The sequence below is a fragment of the Mastomys coucha genome, unplaced genomic scaffold (assembly GCF_008632895.1).
Source record: "Mastomys coucha isolate ucsf_1 unplaced genomic scaffold, UCSF_Mcou_1 pScaffold6, whole genome shotgun sequence".
NCBI classification, from domain to species: domain Eukaryota; kingdom Metazoa; phylum Chordata; class Mammalia; order Rodentia; family Muridae; genus Mastomys; species Mastomys coucha.
Genome location: NW_022196912.1, coordinates 72,363,875 through 72,368,818, shown reverse-complemented (window position 1 = coordinate 72,368,818; position 4,944 = coordinate 72,363,875). Strand labels below are relative to the sequence as shown.

At 43.5% G+C, this 4,944-nt stretch overlaps 1 protein-coding gene and 1 long non-coding RNA gene across 2 annotated transcripts in view; one reads left to right on the top strand and one right to left on the bottom strand.

Annotated features, from left to right (window-relative positions):
- Ttc6 (tetratricopeptide repeat domain 6) overlaps positions 1-4,944 on the bottom strand; it is a 189,523-nt gene that overhangs the window by 132,269 nt on the left and 52,310 nt on the right. The window lies entirely within an intron of this gene.
- The window catches only part of LOC116080033, a 15,850-nt gene continuing 15,167 nt past the window's right edge, over positions 4,262-4,944 (top strand). The window contains exon 1 of the long non-coding RNA XR_004114287.1: positions 4,262-4,351. This is a non-coding gene — a long non-coding RNA (uncharacterized LOC116080033). The remainder of the gene's footprint in view (positions 4,352-4,944) is intronic.

Here is a 4,944-nt window from a genome sequence, read left to right as displayed (position 1 = left end):
TGTGTGTGTGTGTGTGTGTGTGTGTGTGTGTGTGTGTGTGCAGGTCTAAGGCTGGTTCTGACAAATACTCCATCACTCTCCACCTTACTCGCTGAGGGTGTGGTCTCTCTTCATTGACCCCACAGCACTCCATCACTCTCCACCTTACTCGCTGAGGGTATGGTCTCTCTTCATTGACCCCACAGCACTCCATCACTCTCCACCTTACTCGCTGAGGGTATGGTCTCTCTTCATTGACCCCACAGCTCACCGTTTCAGTTGGTCTTGCTAGCCAGCTTTTTCCAGCTTTTTCTTTGACCTTCTAAGCCTGAAATGGACTGAACCAGGAAGCCTGCATCGGGTGGATGGACCAATTTCCTCTGGATGTATGTTATAGTTGTGTAGTTTGATGTTCTTGTGGAACTCCTAACAGCAGGAATGTGGGCTATCTCAGACTCCTTTGCCTGTTTTAGGGACCCTTTCTTCTTACTAAGTTGGCTCATTCAGCCTCAATCAGAGGGGAAGTGCCTAGTCTTACTGAAACTTGATATGCCATGGTTGCCTTCTATCCATGGAAGGCTGGCCTTTTTGTGAAAAAAGGAATAGATTGAGGGAGTAGGGGGCAGAGGGGAAGTGGAGAAAGGGACTTGGGAGAGGAAGAGGGAGGTATGTTTTTAAAAGAAGAAACAAAGAAAGAATATATATATATATATATATATACACACACACACACACGCATACACAAACACACATAACATCTATGATATGTGTGTGTATATACATTTTTAAAAGGCAGGCTATATTATCCACCTGGCATTTAACAGAGTTAAAAGGATTTTGTCCTGATCCATCTCCTTCCTATTCTTTTTTGATATATGTCCCCCCGACTCACACCTTAATTTGGTGTTTTATTAGAACCTGCCCTTAGTTTCTGAAAGTTTGGCAAGACTTCTGATTATAAGCACACCTAAAAGAAGCTCTAATGCTGTATAGTATAATTCTGAGCAATATTTATCAAACCGTACTCCTTGGAGTTGCACGTATATTTCTACTGCCTGGCACACTCAAATACATTCTGTCTCACAAATAGTTGCCTCTTAATAATTATACGTTGAAAATACTGTTTTCTCAGATCTCCTAGAAATGTTTCAGATTATGTGGTTGTAATAATTTACATGCAGGAATTTTCTTCTTGAGATGCTCTGTGCTTTGTTTTGAGACTAGAAAGCTGGGAGATTTTCCCAGCCAAGGCAGAGGTACGGCTGGATAAGTAAGAGAAGGCTAGGTGAAGGGAAGTTAGTACAGTTAGCTGCAGGATTTGGGCTTAACTCTGTTTTTTTTTTAAAAAAAAAAAAAAAAAAAAAAAGTTCCCTCTTGCAGTGTCATGAAATTAGCAAGTCGTGAAAGGCAGAGCATGCCATACTCACCTGCAGCTTGTACCTGAACTCTGCCTACAGTACCTCCACCAGTCTTGGTTGTCTGCTTGAGTGAGGTCAGGGACCCTGAGTGTGAACACACAGGGCCAGCCATTTCCTCTTCCAAACACTCCCGCTCACTCACAATTGTTCTCTTTCTTTATCCCTGAGTCTAACAACTTTCACCTACCAGTCTACATTCAAACCTCAGGAACAATTAGTGTACAGCCAGCTCCTTTCTCTTTCACAAACAGTCAAATACTTGAATATATTTACGGCCTTGAGCTAGTTTTCCCCACAAACGAACATTTCTGGTGCCTTCAACTCCACCTTCCATGGAACGGTTTTGAAGTAGTATCTTTTGTCACCCCTCCTTCAGCCTTATCAGGGTCCCTCCTGTGGTTGAATACTCGGATATGAACATGATATTTGACATGGGACATGATCAGATCAGCCAAGTGAAACATGATCTTCCTGTGGCATCCATCAACCAATGCAAACTGCAAGTGTATTTGTCTTCCTGATGACAAGATGACATTATAATTTAAAGCCCTGAAGTTCTTCACATTTGCTACTAAATCCTATCTTGGTTTGTAGACCCAAAGGCGAAACGTAACTTGGCTTTATGCCTATTAAATTTAATCTGAGCTCTAAGCAACTGAATTTTAGATGTTATCTGTAAATCCAATCAGCAAACCTTTAATATTCTTCTCCACATTATTGAGGAATATGCTGAACTGGACACACTCCTACATCCCTCCACTAGAGACTTTCACACACTAATTGTGTACTATCTGGATATGTACCTAGAAGTCTATCCAGTAGTTCTAATACCATCTCACCTGCAGCAGCTATCAGGAGGCATTTATATGTGGACTGCTGAAATCCACAACATAGTAATCCATAATCACTAATCATGCTAAGACTACTGGTGTCCGACGCTAAATGCCATCTATGTAGCATCTACATAGCATCCCTGCAACAGTAATGTGACACTGCCATATCCTCCCTTAAGAACACAGACATTAGCAAGGCTGTCCTCTGAGAGGCTCTACCAGCAGCTGACTGAGACAGATGTAGATACTCACAGCCAACCACTGGACTGAGGTTGGGGATCCCTCTGGAAGAGTTAGGGGAAGGATTAAAGGAGCTGAAGGGGATGGCAATCCCATAGAAAGACTAACAGTGTCAACTAACCTGGACCCTTGGAAGCTCCCAGAGACTAAGCTACTAACCAAAGAGCATCCACAGGCTGGTCTGACTCCACACCCCCAGCCCCACATATGTAGCAGAGGACTGCCTTGTCTGACCTTAATGGGACAGGATGTGCCTAGTACTGTAGAGGCTTGATGCCTCAGGGAAGGGAGATGCCGGTGAAGGGGGGGTAGCACCCTCTCAGAGTTGAAGGGGAGCAGGAATAGGGTGAAGAACTCTGGGAAGGGGGAACAGAAGGGGAGACAACATTTTGGGTGTACATAAATAAGATAATTTTAAAAACACTCCCACACACAGGCATAGTCTGGTAATTAGCCAAGCTCACTTGTCTAGTAATGGGAAGAAAGAAACTGCATTCATGAAAAATCTGGGCCCAGAGCCTTGTGATTTATCCATGACCCCCAGTGAGCAACATGCCTAGCACTTTTATGACAGTTTATCTAATATAATTCTAAGAGAAGAAACCGGGTTCGACTTCCATGTTTGTCTGTAGGTTTCCACACTTCAGAAAGAGTTAATTACCTCTTCCTGTTAGGAGGGTTGGGGCGCAATATGTTTAATAAGTTATTTAATTGTTCTAACGCTTCCTATGAGGCCAGTACAACACAGAGATTGCAGAAGTCAAAACCTTTCCCCCTACAGCCTGAGTTTTTGCTGTTTCTGGTGTTCTGCATCCCAAAGCTCTGTCTGTGTCACAACACTGACCGGCAGCAGGCAGCACTCTGCAGCTCAAACAGCACAGCAGGTGAGAAGCAGCCACCTGAGCCGGCCTGCTCAGACACCAGACTAACTCTTAGAATCTCTCACAAATCTCGGGATTCGACCATTTTTTAAAAACCCAATTCCTCTTTGTAAAATTCCCTTGTCAGATTTTTAATGTGAAGCATGAGTTCATCAACTTCCTCTTCTCTGTCACATGTCTGTTTAAAATACAACAACAACAATGTACTGGCTGGTTTTGTGTGTCAACTTGACACAGGCTGGAGTTATCACAGAGAAGGGAGCTTCAGTTGGGGAAGTGCTTCCATGAGATCCAGCTGTGGGGCATTTTCTCAATTAGTGATCAAGGGGAGAGGGCCCCGTGTGGGTGGTGCAATCCCTGGGCTGGAAGTCTTGGGTTCTATAAGAGAGCAGGCTGAGCAAGCCAGGGGAAACAAGCCAGTAAGGAGCATTCCTCCATGGCCTCTGCATCAGCTCCTGCTTCCTGACTTGTGTGAGTTCCAGTCCTGACTTCCTATGGTGATAAACAGCAATGTGGAAGTAAGCCAAATAAACCCTTTCCTCCCCATCTTGCTTCATGGTCATGATGTTTGTGCAGGAATAGAAACCCTGACTAAGACAAACAATAACAACAACCCACAATCCTCCTTTCAAAAATAAGCATCTCTGTCGTCTGCTGTCATTATATTATCCAGTCATGCTGACAGGGTGGTCTTCCTCCCCACCCCACCCCCACCTCTATCTACCTTTGCACCAAAATAACATTAAAAATCACCATTGCTCTTAACACTGCAAGGTATTTGATGCCTGTATCTCAACTCTCTGGGAGTTAACTTTCAATAGTCACATGCCACATTCCTAGTCATTTGTGATACATACATTATTTTTTGTGTGCTTTCAGAACTCTGGCAGCCAGGAATCAGTCATAATTGTGCACTTGGAGTTAGAGAACCTTACAGCTTTTAAAGTGCCTTCCTCTTTCCATCTTGACTCACACTTGTTACAATTTCTCTTCTACAAAGGTAACCAGTCCTGTTTCTATTGTTTCGGGCATATCTTCACTGAGTTGCTATCACATCTACATGATTTTTTTTTTCTGCTGTTGGTAATGGCTTAGCTCAGAATACTAGTAACCCTTACTTCTAGGTGGAGAATGGCCAATAAGGCAGAAATTGTGCACTATGTGCCTGGAGTTCCCCCAGCATGTGTCTGAGCAGCTAACGTCCTGCATCACTCTGTTATCTGGATGTATTTATTAGCTACATCAAAAAGTCGCCTTGTCTTGGTTTACTGGAGCACACTGTTCCTCACTCCTGCACCACTGACACTACAGAGAAAGCATTTGGCCTATGTATGGGATTAAAGGTCATGGATAATAACTGACATTGAGATGATCCAAGCAAACAAGCATAAAGTTCTGGCAAGCAATGGCACAAAAGGAAAGGACTCCAGAGCTGAAATAAATCTAAACAGGGGCAAACACACAAGCATTAATTACCAAGCTCATCCAGACCTACATATCCTGACTCCCTTCAGACACTATGCAGAACACAGTTTCTGAAGAGCCAGGATGTCCTCTTACCTAGAAAATCTGTCCTTCATCCCAAGAAATTTA